This window comes from Mustela erminea, chromosome 17 (assembly GCF_009829155.1).
Source record: "Mustela erminea isolate mMusErm1 chromosome 17, mMusErm1.Pri, whole genome shotgun sequence".
NCBI lineage: Eukaryota > Metazoa > Chordata > Mammalia > Carnivora > Mustelidae > Mustela > Mustela erminea.
The window spans coordinates 17,296,744-17,321,789 of record NC_045630.1 but is presented as its reverse complement, the minus strand read 5'-3'; the positions used below and the strand labels follow the sequence as shown (position 1 = coordinate 17,321,789).

The window sequence follows — 25,046 nt, the reverse complement described above, 5'->3', positions numbered from 1 at the left end:
CTGTTCGGCCGCCCAACCCAACTACACTCGCAGCAACATCTCAGCAGCAGTACTCACTGTCTGCTTCAAGGAAGCAGGGGTGTTCACCATCACACAAAGTCACCTTGAAGTAATCCTTCTGCATTTCATTTCTCATTCTTTCTTCCTTCCTTCCCTTACTTTCATAGCCACCTGTCAAAAACCTAGATAGGCTTGGAACACCTGGGTAGCTCAGTCAGTTAACTGTCCAACTCTTGATTTTGACTCAGGTCATGATCGCAGGGTCCTGAGACTGAGCCCCACATCAGACTCCAGACTGGGCCTTGAGCCTGCTTAAGATTCTCTCTCTCCCTCTTCCTCTAACTGCCTCCCTGCCCTAGTTCAAGCACATGCTTAGTCTCTCAAAAAAAAAAAAAAAAAGCAATTAGGTAGAATTAAAAGCCCAGTTCACACATTATCTCCTCTAGGAAGCATTCTGTGATCCTACAACAAACATGGTCTCTCTCTCAAAGAACCTGTGGCACTTCATGTCCCCCTGCCTCAGATACTGGGGTGTATGGACCTCATCTGCCCCACTACGGTGTGAGGGGCTAATATGTATGTAGCCTTGTGTTCCCCACAGCAATCAATGTCTGTGCATGGTCGGTAACAAATACAGGTTTATGGAATGAATGGATGAATGAATGAATGAATGAATGTTAACTCTATGCAAAGCCAAGTGGATACAAACAGAACACAGGTGTCTTGGGACCCATGTTGAGAAGTTTGCACAAGAAAAGCTAGAAGTGCTAAGCCTGTCCTAGAGACAACAATTTCAGCTTGGGGAAAACGGTCCTCACCCTTCCCTCACAAATGCAACGGCAACGTGCAAACATAACATGATAAGATGAGCAGCCCGGGGCACGGAGGCGAGCACAGTGGTCACTGTGAACCTGCAAAGCTCAAAGCGTTTTGAGTACAAGATTTTGTTCTTTGGTAGAAAAGGGAGGGATTGTTTTTAACTCATTTCATTTGATTCATGTTTCTATGGATGTGATGTGGGCAGAAGTGTTCTGTGTTAGATAGACGGGTAATTTGAATATAGAACTTCTCTGATCTAGTTATACACATACCAACCTCCTCCTCGAACCCCTCCAACTTCTAGATAGAAAAGACATGTGAGCAGGGCTTCTCAACCTCATCACTATTGATATTTTTGAGTCAGATAATTCTTTGCAAGCATGGGCTGTCCTCTGCATTGTGGGTTGTATAGCAGCCTTCCTGGCCTCTCACTAGAGGCCAGATGCATGCCCTACTTGTGACAATCAAAAATGTTTACAGATGGCCAACTGTCCTGTGGGGGAACAAAAATGTCCCCAGTTGAGCCCACCGGTGCAGAATGATCAAGTTGCTCAACATCATACAACACACCAGCAACCTAACCAAGAAGAGAGTAACCCCCAGTGGAATGTTCTGGTCAAACCATGTACTACCTTCTCTTCAGTGGCCTCATGGCTGGTAAGACACAGTCTCTGGGCGCTGGAATGAACTCGGAGTAGCACCTCTGGTTTCCTAATGCCTCATCATCCTACATGGGGTTCCACAGCTCAGTGTAAAAGAGACATATTCCTAGAAGAGGCTGAAGGAAAAACTCAGGCTAAAAATACAGGAGTGATCCCAACCCAACATCACCTGCTTAAGGCTTAACAACTGGATCTCAGACAAGTAGCATTTTCCCCGATACTTCAGATTCTAAGAAATGTGGTCACAAGGCCCCATTGAGAATAGGCTCTATCCCCTCCAATCAGCTTTGTCTTCAGGGGAAACTCCCACACTCATGTTTTTGACTCAATCCTTTACACCCTCACCCCTGCTTCTCCTTCTGTTTGCTTCCCCTTCCGTATCGTAAAGCATCTCCTTGCACCCACACGCTCTGTGGCCCCCACTTTGCTTCTAGAATCCGTCTTCACTAGAACCTGAGAACCATCTCCCTCCTTCCATATTCTGATCTTTCATTTCCTAAAAAGACTCAATCATTTCAGGCAAGCTATTTTCAGGAGCTGTCGGTGAGGACTAAGCAATCATCACTCTTCTGAGTGAACTGCTTAGCTGAGCACTGGTGTACCAGCTGAGGGGGCAGAAAAGGACTGTCCATTAATGCACTGCTCTTTCTCCCCAACTTCCTTCCTCAAACCTGCCTTTACGCTCTCAGTCCAGCACTCTGACTAACCTCTCCGTTAGGAACATCACAGTGTAAGGGCCTACTTAGCCAGAGCAATTCCATCCAGTTAAACAGTGATTTTGTTGTTTATGCAGTAAAACTTACACTGACCCTGCCCCCCCCCCCCAGGGGGAACTTACTTAAAAGCAAGTCCGGGAAACCAGTAGAATATGGTCGACCAGTCCCTGATAACAGAGCCCAAATGCAACGGCAGGTCAGGTGGAGGTAACGGAGCCCAGATGCAGAGATGAGTCGGGCCAGGTGGAGACATCCAATCAGTAAAGTGTGCATACTATCTCCCTAGCTACCAAGGAGTGTGGGCCCTGCCTTTTGGGCGCCTTTTGGGCACCAATTCTGACCAAGGTGATAGGCTAGTTCAAATAGCTACTATGGGGTGAATTGTAATTCAATTGGCCACCCGTGTGTGACCTAGCATGACTGTGCAGCTTTCTCTGTGTGTTACAATCTCATTGGCCACCTATGTGTGGCCAGGCTCAACCACATGGCCTTTGCTCTATAAAAGTTAGTGAGGCAGGAAGGGGTCGCCCTCTCTGTAAGAGGCGGCCCCGACCCGTCGGTTTGATTCTCAATGCTTGGTGCAAAATAAAGCTTTGCTTGACCTTCAATTGGTATCAGTCTCGCTCCTTTGATTACAGACTCATTAACAGTTACTAGTCCTGGAGGACCCTGGAAATAGCTTGCATTTTCCTATTTCAGAGTATTCACTTGGTAAAAGACATTCAAGGATCTAGTTCTAGCAAGATGGCAGAACAAGAGGAACCTCTTGCTACAAATTTCTAAAAAACTAGATTAAGTACAAGAGTGCATTTTCAAAAAGATTTTAAAATATATATTGTTAAATTTGCAAAATATGAAAGGAATCTTCCAGGAAGAAATGAAACACATAAAACGAAGCATGTGAACCAAAACTGCAGCTATCCTTTGGACCATGATTAGTCCTGGCAACCTAGAAGATTTATTTTTTTTTTAAAGATTTTATTTATTTATTTGACAGGCAGAGATCACAAGGAGGCAGAGAGGCAGGCAGAGAGAGAGAGAGGAAGAAGCAGGTTCCCTGCCGAGCAGAGAGCCCGATGTGGCACTCAATCCCAGTACTCTGGGATCATGACCTGAGCCGAAGGTAGAGGCTTAACCCACTGAGCCACCCAGGCGCCCCAACCTAGAAGATTTAATGGATGGGTTTTAAGGCCCATTCAAGAGCAAGAGATAAGGTCTTAGAAGCGGATGTAAGCAGAAGTTGACGCTAAAACTCTGCATTAAGCTGGAACACTTGAAAGACTATCCCCTGAGTTAACAACAAGCTGCAGAAAAATCAGCTCTGCAGCAAAAGGAGATAATGAGGAAGCTCTGAGAAGCAAAACCCTGAGAAATCAAAACCCAAGACTGTGTGTTACATGGTTTGCAAGTTGAATTCACACTACATGTGCAGGAGGGTTTAGAAGACTTAAGCCAAAAAAAAAAAATCAAGTGAAAACCAGACCCAGTAATTTCCCAGGGTCAAGTGAGAGAACAAACAGAAATGCTCCGTGAGGCTCCACTCTCACAACCCTGACTATATCGCATTTCCACAGGAAAAACAAGCATCACTAGACAGGAGCTTGCAATCAGAACTTTTTAATCATGTAAGGAAGCAACTCACTATAAGGAAAAGTCAGCTGATACAATAAACAAGAGAATTGGAACACTGCAGCTGGAAAATAAGAGAAAATGTGTATGAGGAAGGAAATAGGATACAAGGAAAAAAATACTAAATGGCAAATACAATTTCTTGTAACAAAAAAATGTCATCCTTGAAATTAAAGGCAACAGGTAAATTAACTGTTAGGTTAGACACAACGAAGGGGAGTATTAGTGAACAAGTAGACATATATGAGGAGGCTCTCCAGCATACAGCCAGAGAGATAAAGAGATGGAAGATAAAAAGAGACAGGGAGAACAGATTGAAAAATCCAAAATATAACTCATGGGAGTTCTAGAAAGAAAGAAATGAGAGAAAGGAGAGAGATAGTATTTTAAGAGCTAACGGATAAATTTCCAGAATTAATGAAAACTATAAATCCTTCAATGAGTTCTAAGAAGGATGAACAAAAATAAACCCAAACTACACGCATTCTAGTGAGACACCAAAAGATCTAAAATTATGAAGAGAAATTCCTAAAAGTATCGTGAGAAAAAAGATTATCTACAAGAAACAACAATTTGATTATCAGCTATAATCACAGAGACCAGAAGATCATGGAATAATATCTTAGAGTATTAAAAATACTCAGCTAGGGGCGCCTGGGTCGCTCAGTGGGTTAAGTCTCTGCCTTCGGCTCGGGTCATGATCTCAGGGTCCTGGGATCGAGCCCCGCATCGGGCTCTCTGCTCGGTGGGAAGCCTGCCTCCACTTCTCTCTCTCTGCCTGCCTCTCTGCCTACTTCTGATCTCTCTGTCAAATAAATAAATAAAATCTTAAAAAAAAAAATACTCAGCTACCTTACTTCTCAAAATTGAGGTTAAAATAAAGCCTTTCTCCAAAAAATCAAGAAAAGTTTACCATTCCGGCTCAAGTGAAATAAACGCTATACAGTGTTCCACAAGCAGAAAATTCAGATGGAAGAAAAGAATTGCTTGCAAGAAAATGGCACAATGAGCAAAAGGTAATAGTAAATATGAGGACAAATCTACTATAAAGGCACATGATTAGATAGATGATTACATAGGTAGATAGGCGTGTGGATGGATAGGTAGATTATTTAATTGTGAACACACGCACACACACAAGATGGAACTATAGCATTAGACAACAGGATGATCAGAGGTCCAGGAGGACAGACTTGCAGATAAGCAAGTGAGGAAGGTATTTGACCAGGATACCTGCTGAAACTATTTCTACTCAATACTGTACGTGAAGTACTAGTCAATGTAATCAAAAAAGTAAAAAAGAAAGAAAAGACATATAGACTGAAAAAGGAAAAAACAAAGTTGTCAATATTCACTGTCGATGTTGTCTACACACCAAACAGAAGAGGGCCAACAGAAAAAAATGCAAAGTAATAAAAGAGTTCTACAAGGATGCTGGATATGAAATCAATATTCAAACACACAGGTTCTCCTACAACTACAACAAAGAATAAGAAAATACAATGATTACAAGATACCATGTGATAGCATCAAAAGTATATGGTGTGTAAAAACAAAATTCAATAAAAGATACACAATAAAATATGTAGGGAAAAAAATTTTAAGCTCTCTTGAGGGATTTTAAGGAAGATCTAAGCATAGGAAGAAATAGGTCATGTTGGGGGATGGAAAAATGAACAGTTTTAAAGATAGCAATCCTCTCCCAAAGAAATCCGTAAGTTCAGTTAGAATCAAAATCCCATTTTTTAAATGAAATGTGACAAGCTGATCCTAAAAGTTATATGAATGAATAAAGGGCCAATATACAAGATAATATGGCAGAGGTGTGGGGAGAATTTTCCTTAATGCATCAAAACTACACGTCTATAAAATCTAAATTATTGAGATATGTCAAAGGGAATATGCAATTAGACCACTGGCCAGAAACAGTGGAAGCCTGTTGACTCTCTATTAAATGGTGTTGTGGCAAAGGACTAATCATAGACAGGATGAAAGATGAAATTAGACCTACCTCACACTGTATACAAAAATTAATTATGGATGGATTCAAAGAGCCAAATACAATCAGCAAAACTGAAAAAAAGGCTTAATACAAAGAACTTATTTTTTTTTAATCTCAATATGTAGAATTTTTAAACAAGACAAAATCGGCTAAAGTCATAAAAAAGCAGATAAATTTTACCACACTAAAATTAATAACTCTGTGTGTCAAAGAGCACCATAAACAAAGTGGAAAAGACAAGCCATTTGAGGGAAAAGATATTTACAACCCATAAATCATATCTAGAATACTTACAAGAACCCTAACAAATGAAACGAAAAAACCCATAAACTACCTATTAGAAATACAGGAAAAAGATATGAAACTGCAATTCACATAAAAAGAAATCCACTGGGTGTGGTGCATAAACAATGAATCTTGGAACACTGGAAAAATAAAATTAAATTTAAAAAAAAGAAATCGAAATGGCCAATAAACATGTTACATGCTCAATTTCATTAGTAATCAGGGAAAACACAATTAATGCAATACTTGGATTTCATTTCACATGCATCAGATTGTCCAGTTTAATTCTGATTGCCTGTTGTGTTGTGGAAGACACAGAAATGGAGACTGCGAACGGCAGACGTGCAGATGGGGGTCACTTTGGAAAGCAACGTGGTGACAGCCGATAAAGGGGGAAATGTGCATTCCAAAACTCGACAATTCCACTTTTAGGCATCTACCCTAGAGGAAATCTCACATCCTTGCCCAAGGAAACACAGGCAAGGAAGATCATTTGAACATCACTTATAGTAGACAAAAGCCTGGCTCCCTTCAGAAGGGGAGTAAGTGAACAACCTTCAATTATGCAGAAAGTGAAATAATGAAATAAGTGTGTGTATAATGAGACTGGTTAATCTTAAAAATTAATGTTCACTTTGCTGCAAAAGGACACACTCCATGTATCATTTATATAAAATTCTAAAACTCACAAAAATTCACATATATACTTCATTAATACATACATATGTAGTAAAATTACAAAATGCACATGGTAATGCCATTTTAACTCCGAGGAGGGGTGACTTGTGGAGAGAGGGATAAGGGACGAGGGTGCATAAATATAATATTGATTCCTTCAAAAATGGGAGCTAGTGAAGCAAGTAAGACAAATATTATGATCAATTTAATCTTCGTGGTGGTACATGGGTGTTTCTTAATTTTTATACTAAATGTTTGATATATCACAATTCAAATAAATGTTTAAGAGAGACTCGGGAGATGCTCTTACTAATTGAAGCACCCAGAGTTGGCAAAGATGTGGGTAATCTCATCCAGACTGGTAAGGGGTATATTTAGTACAAACTCTCCTGAGGAAGAGCGGGCAATGTTTCTAAAGAGTCATAAATATATGCATAGCTTTGGCCCCAATAATTCCAATTCTAAAAACTCGTCCTTATGAGATCACTGAATTGGCACACAAAGATGATTTGTAAAATCGTCCACTGAACTATTAATTCCAATATTAATGACGTCACCAAATAAACAATAATAAGGCACTGGCTAACATAATGTAGTCATATAATGGAGTATTTTACAATTATTTAAAATCATATGCTAAGATAAATCATGTGGTAATAAAATATTTATTTTATGACAGGAAATTGTTCACAGCATAAGATTAATTAGTAAAGCAGGTCATAAAGGCAATATGTGCTGACCATAATCTCCATATAATGTAATAAGACTATAGGTAGGTATATAGATGAAATTGTGTAGATGCACGTGGGGGAGAGGGTGGGAAACCCAGAAGAAATAGTTATCCAATGTTAGTGATTAATTTGACATGATGGAATTATAGATTAGATTTCCTTCTGTGTGCTTTTTCATATTTTATAAAATAAATATAAAATGTTTTTGAAATTTCAAAAAAACACACTATATCTTTGATGGGTGCAAGGTTCAAAGGGGTTGTTCACATCAGCCACTGTTCACAACTGATCATTTATTCTGCAAGAGCTGACATATTTTTAGTTGAGCAAGTAGAGAAGACAGCGAGAGAAAAATGCCTTAGCATTTGACTGCAAAGACACAACTGCCTGAGGTATTAGAATCTTCCATCCATAAAATGGATTGAACAACACTTGTCTCAAACTATCTCATGGGGCCACCATCATAGTAATTCGTAGATGGATGCTGCTTTGAGCCTCTCAAAAGAAAGGGCTAGGTTCCAGCCTCCTGAATGTCTCCAGAGGAATAGTTGGGAAGGGTCTATTCCCCCCCACCTTTTATGGCACAAACTCCAGAATCTCCAGGGCCAACCACGGAAGGAGGTCTGCCAGATGACGGCCAACGCTGAATCAACCTAATTCAACCCCAATGAACCTCACCTTCCACGTGGTTTATTGATCCTGGGTGGTGGGTGTCGTCAGAGGACAGAGAAAGCATATGGAGCAAGCACTTTACACATCTAAATCATTTAATTCCTGTAACTCTGAGCAGTTGGTGTTATTAATCTTCACACTGTAGATAAGAAACAAAGCCATATAACTAGGAACTGCTCAGTCTGAAATTGAAACCCAGAGCTATCTGAATCCAAGATTCAGTCGGTCTTATTACACTGAATTACCTTTCATTAATGGAAGCTGCGTTTCTTTAAATTTTTAGCCACGGAGCTTTTTCTGCAAAAGAAATACTACTGTAAGTGTAAATTTCTTAAGCAGATAAAGGCAGAAGGCTACTCTGAGTCAGCGGAGGGTGGGGAACCCAAACTCCTCTCCCCTGGAACAGCTTGAATAATGCTGATTTGAGGTTATGCAAAAGGTCTTCAGTTCACCCTGACAGTGTTCAAGGGGAAGCCTGTCTATTTCAACATAAATGAAGGTCCATGGCAGGTTGTAATCTGTCATCTTGCTGAACTATGTATTTGAGTTCCAAGCATAAAGGCAGCTGTGCAGAGGCGACTTCATTACTGAGAGCAACTGGCCCACTACCCAGCACCCGTATTGGGGCTGCCTCGCCTTGGGATCGCCCTTGTCACAGACACACAGGCTCGTGACCTCCACTGCTCCCTCTCATTTGGGCTATCATTCATCTCTCACCTGAACCCCGGCAACAGCCTCCCCACCGCTCATCCCACTTCTACTCCCGCCTCCCTTCAAATTATTCCCCCAGAGTCATCTTTTTGAAAAGTAAGTCAGATCAACAGTCCCCTGTTTAATACTCTAACCATCTCCCCTAATTCTTAGAATGAAATGAAAATGCCTTACCATGTCCTACAAAACCTACTTCACCTAATGCCTGCTTGTTTGTCTTAGCTTGGCTTTCCGGGAAGCAGAGCCTTGAGGCAGGGGTTCATATGTCTTTATTACTGCATGTAATCACACAAAAGCAGGAGTGGGGGGAAAGGAAGTAAGGCAGGGGAAAGGAAAAGCTAATACAAGTGTGTATGACCAACCTGGCCTTGGGAAAAGCTTAAATCACTGCATCTTGGGAAAGTCCATCAGAGGAAACCAAAGAAATTTAACGGTTCAATCTCCTATTGGTCAAAAGTTCATCACTCAGGGAGTCAACTTCCTTCTCCAACTTGCAGCTGCCCAAGAGAGTCCTGAGTATTTCATGGATCAGTGTCAACAGGGAAGGAAGCTCCAGGGTAAAAGGTGGGGATACAAAGCAGGAGGTGAGGGGCTGTCAGCTTTTACATGCACGGAATTGGTCAGTCACTGAAGTGGAGGCTGGCCTGGAACAAATGGCCAAAAGTCCCAGAGGTGGGTGAGGCCAAGAGGTTCTGATGTAGCCCATGTATGACCCAATGACTTCTGATCCAACCATATCTTCTACCCACCCTGAACTCACTCATTCCGCTCATACTGACATTCGTATCTCTCAAGCACACAAGCTAGCTTCTGCCTTAGGGCATCTAAGCTAGTTATTGCCTCTGCTGGAAATGTTCTTCCCACATCTCCACCTTGTGGCTAATTCCCAGTGCTCTGATCTCAAGTTAACATGCTACCTTGTTGGAGGCCTTCCAGGACCACCCACCCAGAAACCCTCTATGACATCATCCTTTGCTAATCTTCCACTTTTTGCTATCTGGCATTTTCTCATTTATTCATTGTTGATCTGTCTCAAAAGAATAAAATTACATGACAGCAGAGACTGTCAAGATCATTCAGTGCCATATGCAGTTGAATTAGTACAAAGTTGTAGTAGATGCTCAATTATTTCTTGAGTATTTGTTGAACAAATGGATGGATGGATGGATGGATGGCTAGAAATGGGTAAATGGATGGCTAGAAATGGATAAATGGATGGATGGACGCGTAAATAAATTAATTAAAATGGATCTTTTCTGGTGAAAAAGTGCCATGAAGTTGATAGAAAGTCAGAGTGAAAGCTAAAAAGGCTAACATGTGGTCATGCAAGACACTGAACTCATTGGGGATCCTCAGCAGTGAAGCTTGGACTCTTGAGTCCACATGAGAATGTCTGAGCTCATGGGCTGAAGCATCCCAGCTGGGCTGCTTAACTCACACGTCACAGGCCCAGTACACCTCAGATGATGCATGTTTCTTAGAAGTGGCTTTCCATACACTAAACCCTGGCTCTTGCTCGCTCTCTGCTGTGTCCTTTTCCTAGTCATGGATGGGCCAAGTCAGTTCTCGTTATTTCTGAGGCGGTCAGAACAACAAAAACAAATGCTTCTATGGTTTCTTCCCCTGCTTTTGTTTTTTGGCAAAGTTTTGGGAACTTTAGGGAGCTGGGAGCAAGGGTGGAGGGAAAAGGAGGGGCCTCATGGCACCGGGAGCTCCAGAATCACCAGCCCAGGATCACCTGTGTCTTCTGCCTCCACGCTTTGCCAGCCGGACACCCCCACCTAGCTGGCGACCCCCAGCCAGCTACCATGGCAACGAGAGGACACACTGGGGCAAGAGAGAATTATGACACAGCTTAAAAGAGCAGTTTAAAGAACAGAAACAGGCTTTCTGGAAAATGGCTGGAGAGTCAGGGAAAGGTAGCTAGAAGAGTGAGCGGAGGAGGGCATCTGGCCCCTGGCAGGGAGCCAGCTCGCAGACACAGATGGACCCACACCACGTCCAGAACCAGCATGGGGTGTCATCCCTACTACCCACTCCCAACTTTGAGATTCCTTTATTCCTCCCTGCCCCACCTCCCCTGCATGTCCTTTCCCCCAGCATCCCTGGGAAACCTCTTTTCCCATTGCAGGAACAACGGATCAGATATCACCGGTTATTCATCTCTCTGTCATTCACAAAGCAGGTTGAGCTGAGGCACCGCTCCTATTCCTGGCCTCAGACGTTCATTTCACTTACCGCATAGACTTGATTCCTGATAGGTGGGCCACTGAACACTCACCCTGAGTCAGCCCCAGCCTGTGGGCTTGGAGGGAGCTTGCCCTTTGTGCATATTCCCAGGGGTAGCAGAAGTTACAAGCCTAGCCCTGCGAAGCCTGCTAGGCTAGGCCCCCCTGGTCGAGGCTGCCTGTGCTGCTAGTGAGACCAGGCACGGTAGCACCTGTGATTCTGTCCTCTAGGCCTGCCAGTCCCCAGTTCTGGAGTCCTTCAGCTGGTAAGGAACAGTGTCCCTTGGCTGGCAGCTAAAGCCCGTCCTGGGCTTCCTACAGCTCTCCCAATCTCCAGGGCATCTCCCAAAAGCTCTTTGCCCACCAAATTCATCTTCCTTTCTTGCCTTTTAGTAGAAAGGCTAACTCAAGGCCCCCCCGGCTCTTCCCCACCATCTCTGAATTCTCAACCCGGCAGTCTTGCAGATTACAATTACAATTTTTCCCCTTTTCAAACCTCTGGGGAAAGACAGGTGGAGGAGGAAGGGAGAAAAAAGTCCCCACCTCCAGCTGTCACATCCCACGGCCCCACAGCTAATACTGCAGGTAAATATTAGCTCCCGTTGGAGCTGAAGAATCCCAGAGAACGTGTGAGAGAGAGGGGGAGGGGAGAGGGTGAACATGAATCTCTGCTGCTTAGCACCTTCCTGGCAGCGTGGGAAGCTGGTTGAATAAGCAAAACATGGGCTCTCCACTCCAGGCACATAAATAAACTCAAACCGATCCGCGGCTCTTAGCAGCCCATGAGGGAGGCCTAAGGAAGGATGGCCCCATCGGCTCCTACCCTCTCTGTGGCCTACAGCCACTCAGTTCCTAGAAACAAGGACTTCTCCACCTTGAGAAGGAGTTGGAGGCAGGGAAAGGCGTGAAGACACCAAGCAAAGGAGGGAGAGGTTTGCGCCAAGGGAATACCTCACATCACACCCAGGCTCATAAAGCAAGCCCGCCTCTTCCTCACGCCATAGCTGCTCACCTAGACTGAGACGTACCTTCCAGGCCAGAAAGTATGAGTCCTTGCCGAGACCCAAGTTCACGGTCTCTAAGTTAGTGGTTTCCCTCGTCTGGTCTCCCATGGGTTCCCCAGCCTCCTGCCCATCTGCCCAGTGCCCCCTGCATTAATTTCTGGCCTTCATGTGAGGCTACACTCCTTTCAGTTTCTTTCTCCCCTGTGTTCACTTGGACCAGCAACAGCACTCCATTCCCTCTCTAAAAGTTCTTGGTCGTGAATTCTTCTTGGCTCCAGATGGACCTGGCCATTCTTCTCCAGCTTCCGTTTATCGCCTTCCCATCCCTCAACTCAACAACTCAGAAACCAAATACCTTCCCTCCCCTGAACAGGCTCTCTTCCCATTGCAGTCAATGGTGACCATTCCAGCCCCAGACCCCAGGTTTAGGCCACCGGTTCCTCCCTTTCCCCCCAGACATGTGTCCTGCCGAGCCCTCTTCCATTCTCTCCAGCTTCCCCTGCTATGCATGCTGCCTGCCACTGCTCACTGGGCCCTCGTTGGGAGCTGGGACTAACTCATTATGGATGCTTTCTTCAAGGGCATGACCTAGGCTTTACACCTCAGGACAAGACCAGAATGAGCAAGGTTGATCTAACCCAAAAACGAGTCCACGCTGTAGTCTAGGATAGAAGCAAGAGGTTGGAACTGAAAACGAGATATTGGGCACTGCATGAGAATGTTCAAGGTCAAAAATGGTCATGTGAGCGAGCAGGCCGGAACTGGAACACAAGTCACTGACTCATTGACCGGGGGCAGTGGTTCAAGACATTGACTTAGGTTATTTCAAGGAAATCAGAGATCTGTTTTTATTGTGGTAACAGCAGGGTGATTTTTTTTTATAAGCACAGCAGATAAATGGATAAGGCTTCCAAACTTTTCTCCCCATGGTCCTAAAGAAGCCTTCCAATCTTATCCCCAAAGCTCTTCTCACATTATTCAATGAGAGGAAGGTTCCCCATACCTCTTGATGATCACAAAAGCTTCCAACCTTCCAACTTGTTATCAGTGTTTCTCCCCGTAATGGGAGCTTTTCCTGAACACTCCACTACTCCATGTCTGCTGCTCCTCTCAACTCCAGACACTTGAGCACACCAGGCTTTTGGTTTTCAAGGATGAGCAAAACTTAAAAGGGAACCAATACAAGGTGGCCAACTTTTTATTTTCTAAGTATGGGCTTTCAAAAACAGCCACCACTATTTATGCCCCATTATTTAAAGAAGAAGGAGGAGGAGGAGGAGGAGGAGGAGGAGGAGGAGGAGGAGGAGGAGGAGAAGTACAAGTATTTTAGCACTGTAACATTGGAAGGATATAATCTCAGAAAATCCTATAAAACAAATAAATTTAGCCCTATGAGATAATCACTACTTGCCCTATTTTCCTCATTTCACAGCAAACTGATGAAAATGGTGTCATCAACAGGCACCAACCCATAAATTAGCATTTGGGAACCATACGTCTAGATGCCTCATTTGACACTTAATCATAGAGTGCCTTGCATGTTTTGTTCACTTTTTTCCCCTCTCATATTGTTTACCCAACTTTTCAACTGCACATGCCTTCCCTACGTGCTCAATAGTAAGACCCTTCAGGTCAAGGTCTGTCGTATATTTCTTTGTATCCCTCATAGTACACATTGTCCATGGAATAAATACCAAGTAATAAGTGAATGCCAGGTCAGAGCAGAGAAATACTTAAGGAACAAAAGTTAAGGAGGGAGATAAAGAGTAAAAAAAGATGGGGAGGACAGCACATTTCCACCAACCCCTTATACTACATTCATGCTTTAAATCCTCAAGTGATGCTGATGAAAGCAGATTGATACATCTGACAAATTCTGGTGGTCCAGCCCAAGGGTTCAATAATCCACGAAACGTGAACTAATCTTCCCAAACCCCTGAGCTGTTACCAGTCTAAGGGGCATCTATTTAGAGGAAGAACATTAAGCTGAAAGTCAAGACAGGGTTACATTCTTGCTTTACCTTCAAGGTGTCATTTTATCTCTTCCAGTCCTAGCCGCCTCCCCTATGAAATGCCCTTATTTTACATTTATCCTGGAAGATCCTTTCCAAATCAGAATGCTGTGATTTTTTTTTTCTCAGTCCCATTTTATCAGTATATGAACAGGAATAACATACAGAGAAGGTTAACAGGCTTATCTAAGGTCCCCCCTGAGGCTCGGGAGAGGAACCCGATCTCTAGACCCTGAATCCACCACCCAGCGTGGCTCTCCTGACCACTTGCAAGGCTAAGTCTAACATCAGAGCTAGGCCACCGCAGCTTCGTGTGCCCTGTTCCCACTGTGAAGCCACTGGGTTCACAGTAAAGGTAATGAGGCGCTATTTATGGATTGCCTCCTGTACGCCGAGTACTTTCCCTGCACCATCTCCCATCCTCTCAACAACCCAGCAAGGTAGGTATTAGTTCCCTCTGCACAAGAAGAAAACTGAGGCAAGAGAAGTTAAGCGACAGACAGAGTGGAAAAGGTCAGCAGGGATTTAAGTGCTGAATCCGCCAGACAACACGCCAGAGCCTGTGCTCTCCCAGCTTCAGCCTGTTAGGGGCTAAGAAGTCAAGAACTACTAGTGGTCACTTGGATCTTCCGAAACATACAACTGAGATGCCTTGAATTTGCCGCGGGGTGAGAATCCCACTGGAGGCCCGATCCCCCGCCTACCACCCCATCAACCCTACCGGTATTCGAAGCTGACAGGGGCAGCCCTCCTTTGCAGGACCTTCCTGCTCTCTGCCTCCTGCCGTCCACCCCACACTTCTGGAGTAGGATATAAAAGGGTCACCTGTCGTATCACCCACATTCGAATTGGGAACCTGGAGGAGGTTTCCTCCCATTTTCAGGCCATCCTAGGCCTGACCTACCTACACCTCCTCTGCCTCTCCTTGTTCCATTTAAGGGCAAGCGAGGATCATAACCTCCTTGAGGACAGAAATCATTCCTTACAATTGCTGGATCCTCTACAGAGACCAGAACTCAGTTTTGTACCTACACTGTAGGCACTCCGTAAGTATTTGAAAAAAAAGAGAAAGGCTTACGCCTGTATTTCACAAATCGTGAGTTCAAAAGTTGCTACTAAATTCTGGGAAGTTCTCAGAAAGGGAAACCAGAGAAATACGAACTCTTAATTTTGCTGTATAATTAGGAAGCAAAATGATTGTCTTTGCCTCTGGGCCCCTTCTCTTTACCCTCTAACTCATAACTACTGGTGCATCAAGGCAAACCACAGCCTTCTAAAGAACACTTAATGGAAAGGGGCTTGTTTTAATGAAGACACAGTTTCTGAGAACAAAGGAACTGGTACATCAAGATGCTTGAGATGTAATGGTTTCAGGAAAATACTGGCACGATGGGTCCAAAGGCAAGTCCGTCAAGAGTTGAAGATACTGAAACTGGCCGCTGGCAGTCCCAGGATCAGCAACAATGCACGCCCAGGAACAAATCCAAATGGCAAACTTTTTTTTCACTCTTACAGTGTCTGCAGTGCCAGGAATCCACGGGAGAGGGTAGAAGACAGCCGTCCTGCTCAGAAGAACCAGCACCAGAGAGCATGGTCCAGATAGAAGATGCTGGAGCAGGAGCCAAAGGGTTCGGTTTAAAACAAAAGATGGGGCTTGCTAGGTCTTGTGTGTGATCAGTAAAGGAACCAGCACCAGCTCTGGAGGATGGTTTCATCAGGCCTAACCAGAAAAGTCTTGAAGACAGGATAGGCTTCCCCTATCAGGAAATGCTTTCCCGGGAGAAAATGTCCTAAGAAGGCTGATGGGGAAAACAGTAGTATTGTCCGTGGTAGACTAGGAGATGAGCTCTGCTTCCCAACACCTACAACCTAATGCAGTCCCTTAAGTGTGCCAAGGACTAGGGTTTGCAGACCACGGGAGAAGCACTAATGTACCAACATTTGAATCTAAAGATCCAGATTTAAAGGCTGGTTCCATTACCCGAGTTAACTCCAAACTTCTCTGGGTCTCAGCTCCTTAGCTCTGCAACATCCTCTGTCAATTCCGGGCTGAAGGGATAAAATGGGGTAACAAACATCACAGGGTCTCGTAAACCCCAAGGTGCCACACAAAAGCATTTCTTTTTATGAAAAGACTTTCCCGCTTATTCAAGTAGCTGGGCTTCAACAGGGAACTCAGAAGTCACCTAGTCCCAAGGACCTGCCTTACGATGAGGATTCCAACAAAGCCAGATTGGTCAACTACGTCCTCAGCTGACCTTAGCCATCATCAGACTAAGGAAGATCTTCCCCACTGGGGGCTCTGGGCCGCGCTGTGGGACAGAACTACTTAGCGTGGGACAGAGCTGCTCACCTGCTCTTCAGTTCTCCTACGTGGTGAGCAGGGTCACTTCCAAGGGGCAGGAGGATGTCTGTTGCCTACCCCAATGGAAGCAGCCCCTCTCTACAGCACAACGTTGTCAGACGTCTTCAGCACCCTTCTCAGTTCTAAGGGGTCTACCAGTTGCTTCATGGTCCTGCTTTAAATACTTTCTTGGCTCCTTACTTCTGGTAGGGTCAAGTCCAAATTCCTTAGTCCTAGGCCCACTCTTCTCATTCTGTACACTCTTCTGGAAGACTCTCGGCCATGCCAAGGCTTCAGCTTTGAGCCAGATGACTTGAAACAGAGTATTCGTAGCCATGACCTCTCTTTCTCCTGAGCTCTTGACTTTTTTAAAACCAGCTGCCTGCAGGACACTCGGCTGTCTCTGAGGGGAGATGTTACAAATACTGAACCGGGGCGGCAAGGGCACCAACCAGTCAGAACAGCACATGTCCTGCTGCGCCGTCCACTCTCCAGCTCTGCAGACCTCGGGAAGGCCTGAGGGCCCGGGGACATCAGGGCGAGCTGGACAGTGAAAAGGGCACACGGATGAGGGCTTCTTAGGGCAGTGGTTCTTCATCGCCAATACCGAGCTGTTCTGAGATTTCAACAATTCGTGTGGCCCAGCCACACGAATCAGGACCAGCTGAAACTCAATCCTGGCCATCCCACAGCCCCTCACATTGGACATGTCCTGGCTACATTCATCTTTTCAGCCTCCCACACCTGCTCTGCCTTTTATGTCGCTGGAGCAGTAAATGGCTCTACTATTGGTCCAGTTGCCTAAGGAAGAAATCTGGGTATTCTCGCCGCCGCCTCCTTTCCCTGAACCCCACTGAATGCCTCAGCAAGTCCTATTCTTTGCCATTCCTAAATAGTTCTCACATCCGCCCACTTTCTCCAGCCCCATCTTTAAATCTGGCCCCTGCTTTTTTCACTTCAGACGGTTTCCGTGTGTCTCCCTGACTGGAGCTGCCTCCTCCAAGCCGCTCTCCACAGCCCAGCTCAAGTCATCTTCTTTGAGGCCAAATTTGTTCATGTAACTACTCTCCTATAATTATTCCATTTCTCCGGGTTAAAGCACAAATATCTTCCTGTGGCCTATGTGTCATTATATAGTGGTTCAGTTCCTACTAATCCAATCTCTCTGCGCCCCCCGACCATTGTCCTGCTGCTCTCTAGGGTCCCATCCCTGACCTGGACCTCTAATACTCTCACTCACCTACCTCTCTCTGGCCTCTGTGCTTTTGCTCACGGCACTTTAAAAAATTTTTTAATTTTTTTTTTTTTTTTTTGATGAAGAAAGACACAGCGAGAAAGGGAACACAAGCAGGAGGAGTGGGAGACGGAGAAGCAGGCCTCCCTTCGAGCAGAGATTCCGATGCAGGACTCGATCCCAGGACCCTGGGATCATGACCTGAGCCAAAGGCAGATGCCCAGTGACTGAGCCACCCAGGTGCCCTTGCTCATGGCATACATTCTGTTTAGAGCTCTCCCTCACTTCTTCTGGAACCCCCCCCATACATACTCTCTCTTTCTCTTTCCCCTCCCTCAGTTTGTCTTCAGACCTAGTGTGTATGTCAGTTCCCTAAGAAAGCCTTTCCTGCCCATCCACTGCCAAGACTGGGTTGGGCACCTTCCTAGGTACCCCTATAATACCCTATACATCCCTGCCTCCCATCACATTTATAACACTCTATCATATTTGCCTTTTTAATTGAGGGAGAGGTTTGCCATTTTTAATATATTTTTTAAGATTTTTATTTATTTATTTGACAGAGAGAGAGAGATCATAAGTAGGCAGAGAGGCAGGCAGAGATAGAGGAAGAGGCAGGCTCCCAGCTGAGCAGAGAGCCCATCGTGGGGCTTGATCCCAGGACCGTGGGATCATGACCTGAGCCAAAGGCAGAGGCTTAATCCACTGAGCCACCCAGGCGCCCCCATTTTTAATCTCCGAATAACCAAAGCAGAGGCTTAATCAGGATTTGCTGAAATGAAACAAAGGAGCCCGCAGCCCGGCACCTTCACACCAAGGGATCTGCGGGTAGGAACTGGTCATCAACGGAAAGCGGCCCCCAGCGTCTGCTCTCACACAGGCTCCCGGCCTCCTGTGTGCCAACAAAGACGCCGACACCAGCTCCTGTGACACTCCTGACTCTCTGCGCAGAAACTGAGACGGAGAAGAGATTCGGGAGACATTATAAATTCCTCGGCAGCCGAGGCCCAAAAGCAAGTTAGCAACTTGTAATCCTCATCTGTCAGAGTCGCTCGCATCAACATGCAAAGACAGAATCATGGTGCCCTGCCAGCCTGTGAGAGCAGTACCAAAATTGGAAGAGAAAAACAAGAATACTGAGGCAGGACATAAGCTGATCACATCATTTAAAATGTGTACGTGAGTGGACATATGTGTGGACCGCAGACGGAAATAGCTCTGGCCCCCTGAGCCGCTACTGTGGCAGGCATCTCCAGGGTGGGAGCGCCTACCACTGGGGAGCTTTTTAATGGACGAAGAAACCAAATAACTCTGACTTGAACTGTGAGCTTCCAAAATGCCCCAGCGCCAAATGTCTAACTGTATCCAAACCAAGGGCAGCTGCAGGACATCAACGTCACATCATGGTCGTGGGCGGGAGGGGCAGTGGTGGAGGGGGGTTGTTACAAAACTGTAGGCCTCCAGATGTGACCCTACCAATAGCCACCCCAGATCTGCCACACCATTCTGTCTCACCCTGTCTCCTTGGTGCCTGTAATTCCTGGAAGAGAACCTTGCCCTGAAGAGCTCCAGCAGCTCTGACGCCGGTGGCAAGGCCACTCCAGGCCTCTTGGTTCCAGCCCACTGAGAAAGCAGGTGCCACTTGCCCAAGGCCAGCCCCCTGCAGGGTCCCAGGTGGGCTGAGATGACCCAAACAAAGGAGGAGCTTCAAGCAGCTTTCCAATACCTAAGGTCGGGGACTACAGGTACTAGATGCCACTGGGGTACTCTGAGCGTGGCCCAGCCAAAGGTCCCGATGCAGGTTCCTTACTTCCTCCACGGCCTTTCTTTTTATTTTTATTTATTTTATTTTTTTAAAAGACTTTATTTATTTATGACAGAGAGATAGCAAGACAGGGAACACAAGCACAGGGGAGCTAGAGAGGGAGAAGCAGGCTCCCCGCTGAGCAGGGTGCTCATATGGGGCTCGATCCCAGGCCCCTGGGACCATGACCCAAGCCAAAGGCAGACGCTTAACTGACTGAGCCAGCTCCACGGCCTTTCTTAAAATTGGTCCGGCTGCGTATGAGAGACTGACAGTGGGGGTGGGGGTGGGGGAATTGGTGCTCTGCTCTCCAGAGCAGCTCGGGCTTCAAACATACCAAAGTTAACCCAGAGAAAACAGTTATGTTTAAACACGCCATCAATTCTGAGGCTCTTGGTTAAAGTCCAAGAAAGAGAAGGATTCAGACCTTGGCGTCTTACCCTCTTGGGCTCAAATCCTGGCTCTGTCATTTGCTAACTTTTGGATCTTAGGCAAGTTGCTTAATTTCTACAAATCTCAGTTACCTCCTCAGCAAGATGAGAACAGTACTTACCTAAGGCATATAACGCATGCGCAGGTCTAGCATGAAGCTTGGCATACAGTAGGTGCTCAAAAAACACCAATTTCCCTCCTCCCTATCGTAACCTCTAGAATTTAAATTAAATGCATTGTGGATTTTGTCAAGAAATGCTATGCAGTAGGCAGAATAATCCCCCTCCCAGAGATGTCCACATCCTGATCCCCAGGACCTGAAAATTAAGAGAATTAAAGCTGTAGATGGAATAAACAGTTGTTCCTCAGCTGACCTGAAAATGGAGAGATTATTCCAGATTACCATGGTCTCATCTACCTATTTACCTGATCTCTAATCTAATCACAAGAGGTTGTTTTTTTTTTTAAGATTTTATTTATTTATTTGACAGAAATCACAAGTAGGCAAAGAGGCAGGCAGAAGGGGGTGGGGGGAAGCAGGCTCCCTGCTGAGCAGAGAGCCCGATGCGGGGCTCGATCCCAGGACTCTGGGATCATGACCTGAGCCGAAGGCAGAGGCCTAACCTACTGAGCCACCCAGGCGCCCCTAATCACATGAGCTTTTAAAAGTAGAAGAGGAAGGCAAAAAAGCAGGCCAGCGATACACCTTGAGAAATTGTCCCCTCGCTCTTGCCTGGAGAAAGAAGGTCACAAGTCAGAGAATTCAGCAGCCTCTAGGAGAGGCCTCTCTGGTTACAACCAGCCAGAGAAGGGAGACCACAAGCCTCCAGCTGCAAAGACATGAATTCTGCCAACAACCAGAAAGACCAGGAAACAAATTCTCCCCTGGAGCCTCCAGAAGGGAACATTCTGCTGACACCTTGATTCTCATCCAGGGAGACCCATACCAGATTCCTGTACAGAGAACTAGAAGAAAAGAAATCTGAGGGTTTTTTAAGATACTAAACTCGCAGGAATTTGTTATGGCAGCAATAGAAAAATTGAAACACTCTACGATGTACAGCTAGATTTAACATTTTAACAGAGTTCTATTTTGATTTTTTAAAAATCCCAAAATAACAATCAGTTTGGTTTGGTTTGGTTTTTAACTCAGTTAACCACTCCTAGAGAAGCCAGGATATGCTGGATATTTGAGCCCTGAGCCTCTAATAAAGGCCACTTCCTCCCTGGTGTCCACTAGGGAAATAAAACCCATCTGGCATGAACTTGACAGCCTCGGGAGGAGAGTCTTCCCGTATCACACTTTAATGCAAGATAACATCACAAGCTTAAAATGCAATGGACCAGATTCCTCCGGGATTAAGAAAGGCTCCCACGGGTGCAGTTCCAAGGAACAACACTTTAAGAATGGTGTGACTGGGAGAGAGGAAACAAACTAGATGCTACATGGGTACCTGGACATAAGAATGATCCCGAAGGTGCCGCAGCCCCTCCAGCCACCAGAAGGGATTTCCTGGTAACACGGATGACACACATTATGAAATCTCCCAACAGGTCAGAATGTGCTCTGTGACTGAATGACACAAAGCAAGGTCTTCGTGGGACATGCTACCAAAGAATAATGGGGGTGAGCAGAGAGAGCACGGGGACCCAAATTCTTCATTTTCAGTCCTGAGCACCTCTAGACTTAGAGAGCCCAGGCCAAGAAGCTGTAAACGTTAATTCAGCGTGGCATCTGACCATCTTATTAAATGCCTCTGCATCTCCGTAGAGCGCATTAGCCACCTGAACGCCAGGAACGAGAAGCAGCTAATGGCAGTGACTCCAAGCGACACGCGCGGATGGGAGCCTGCAGCCCCCGTAATAAAACAGTGGTCTGCTGTATTAATTAGATCATTTATAATAGCTTTATCCATTAGGCCCAGTGTACTCTGACGTGCTCAGAATGCAGTACGTGGCATCAAGCAACCCTGGGTCCTTCGGCTAAGATTCACTGCCTCCTTACTGCAGGCAGACCCAGGATCTAGGCGGTGCTCCCCAGCCAGAGGCACCTGTGGGGTCACCTCCCAGAGGCCGGAAGACCCCGGACTGGCCTTTGCCACATGTGTCTCCCAGTCCTAAAAGGCCCCCCCGCCCCTGCAAAGAACACCGCAGTTCATCAAGATAATGAAGACTGTCCTGCAACCCGGACTCTGAGGTCAGCCCTGCCGGTGAGCATAGAAGCAGTCAGTCTAGAAACAGGCTATTAATTTATCTTGAAACAAACTTCCGGGGGGGCTCTAAGATGACTCAGTGACAGTCATTTGCAGGAAGAAGGTATAAGCACCCTTACATTCTTCTCCCTTCATAAATGCCAGGGGGTGCTCACGGGGCTGGGCTGGGACAGCGGTCACCTCACAAACGTGGAGTGGCTGGGGATTCTTCTAGAGCCAGTGGGAAGTCAGGAGCCACAGGCAAAGACACAAAAATGCCTCCCCTACTCTGACGTCTCCCTTTTTGAACCTGACTGATCCTTGCTGCATAAACAAGTCATTGACCAAGTACAGGGAGGCTGAGACCAGATGTGCCAAATGCCATCATTTTTAACTCTAATGTGGAATGTTTGGGATGTTTTCCAGGGCTACCTGTCTATCAAGCCTCTCTCCCTTTAGCTTCAGGAGGGCAGGGGCCTGTGTGGTGTGTCACCTGTTGTGCCACACAGCTCTGCGGTCTGTCACACACAGGACAGGTGTGCAAAAGACTTGTGGGTGGGCTGAAACACTCGCCCACCAGCCAGTCCCACAAAGAACTTCCTCCGGCCAGAGATCTGCTGCCGCTCTCCCGCTCACTGTCAACCTTCTTCCTCACAACCCATCCTTTCTCCTCTCCAGCCCTGAAGCCCGGGGCCAGGAGCAGGTGAAACGGCTTCAAGGCTTTAAGTCTTCTGAAGTATTGATATTGTCTGCACGTTGGATAAAGCTCGTGCTAAACACAGAAGAGGCACTCAGAAATAGCGTTGAATTGAGAATACAGGGGAAAAAAACAAATCTTCAGTTGGAGATGACGTGTTTTATTTTTACCTTTTTTTTTAGTTTATAAAGGAAGTAAACATACAATCCCCTAAAGATTAAGCATTCCACAGCACGTAAAAAACCAAAAGAATGAGTCCGTGCTTGGGGACAAAAGGATAAATAAGCCGATTTTCCTGCCCTCGAGGAATTCAAAGTCAGGAAGGGACCAAGCCAGAAAAACAAGTGTAGGAGGAGTTGATCAGAAGGATGGTCCAAGTGCCTGTCTCCTTTTGTTTCCTTCCAGTGTGTTTGTCTTATCTTGTTTTGTTTAAGAATTCATCTGCAACTAACCATCAAAAACAAAAATGCCACCAGCAAGAGATTTCTAAAAGACCAAAAGCCAAAGGATACAAACTGACAGAGAATAATGAGGAACCATGGGGGTGGGGGTGATGGTAAACCCAGTGATGGGAGCAGCTCCAGGAGCTCCAAACAGAGTTGACGGTCCCCGGAGCACTCGTGGCGAGGGCTGTAGAATTACTTCCAAGTCCGACCAGCCATTCCCATCTCCCACACTGGGGCTGAGCCCCACAGCAGATGATCCAAGACCAAAGCAAGGAGCATCGGACAGGTGAGACAGTGCCCCAAGCTGATAGCAAGGACGTGCTGGTTTCCAAAACTAGAGCATTGTCCCTGAACTATTTTCCTCCAACCCCATCTCAAATCTGTTTTTCTTCTGGAATTCTCCATCTCATGCTACTCTTTTGCTCTAGACAAAATTCTTCCCTTTCTCTCTCTTTCCAGATAATCACCAAGTCTTAGAATTCCACCAGTAGCCTCCTCCTCTCTTTCCCCACGGGCCTTCCTGGAGCGTCAGCCTCTCTTCGAACCACGCCTCTTCCTTCATGCTCTCCCACATGAAACAACGTGGAGAGAAATCCAGCACTGTTCACAGCAGAGCCACCCTACACGGGAGAACGGCAGCCCTGCTGGATGAACACTCTGCTACGCCACTCGGGGACTCGCAGGAATAAATGCATCCGCTCACCAATGGCCATCAAAGGTAGCCAGCTGGACTAACCGCCCAGATCCGTTCCCCCTGGCAGGCCTGCGCACGCAGACCGGGGCACACGATGAACGGCTTGGAGCGATGGAGGGGGGAACCGAGGCATCAAAGGAGAAGAGGGAGAGAAAACAGACGACGCAACCCTAAAAGTGGAGCTGGGGGGAAAGCATGAGGGAGAAGAGAGATGTTAAATAAGAATTCAAGAAATTCAGGAAAGTGTTTCTAGATGATGTACAACGCAAAATGTCTTCCTCATCTGGCCAAGAAAATCTTCTGTAAAAGCTCCAGTCCTCATCAGCGCGCCTGGAAGCCGGAAAGATTGTGCAGACTCATCAGAGTTCTAAGGCCTGCTCTGAGCTATTTCGGAGGAGCAGGAGGAGAGCTGGCGCATCTAGACCAGTCAGCATTATGCTGCAGGCAGAGAGGGCGGATTCTGGGGCTTGGCGGGCTTAGGCTCAAATCCTGTCTCCACCACTTACACCAGGGTGAGCTCTGGCTGCTCACAAAGGCTCGGTTTTTTTCTTATTTATAAAAGAGGGACAGGAACCCCGGCCATACACGGTTGTTTTGGGACACCCCAGCTCAGCACCTCTTGTCCTCATGAATGTGTAGTGACATGAAAAGATGAGGCAGGGGGCTGCCTGCCAAGGCTACCTGCCTCTTTTTCACCTGAGGCAAACAACCCTTGCACTGACTTTGTTTTGAAAGTGCCACGACTCCAAATAGGTTTAAGTCATTTTCTTAATCAACTTCAATATCTAAGAGAAAGAAGAGCACATTTTCTGATCTCACAACGGTCAATGAGGAAAATTCAGGGAAGAGACAGCCGTGAAGTGTGAGGTCAAGATTGGGCAAAGGGAAAGAGGAGAAAGGACTATACCCTGAAAACAATAAAACCCTGATGAGAGAAACTGAAGATGACACAAAGAAATGGAAAGAGAGTTCATGCTCATGGATTAAGAAAACATATCACTACAGTGTCTATACTAACCAGAGCACTCTATACATTTAAGGCAATCCCCATCAA

General features: G+C 45.9%; 1 protein-coding gene and 1 long non-coding RNA gene across 12 annotated transcripts in view; both read right to left on the bottom strand.

Moving 5' to 3' along the window:
* The window catches only part of CACNA1E (calcium voltage-gated channel subunit alpha1 E), a 492,344-nt gene that overhangs the window by 326,392 nt on the left and 140,906 nt on the right, over positions 1-25,046 (bottom strand). The gene's annotated exons all lie outside the window — the stretch shown is intronic.
* Positions 901-23,037, bottom strand: LOC116576037. The gene is made up of 3 exons (XR_004280033.1): positions 22,753-23,037; positions 18,148-18,151; positions 901-911 (listed from the first exon to the last, which is right to left on the bottom strand). It is a non-coding gene; the product is annotated as an uncharacterized LOC116576037 (long non-coding RNA).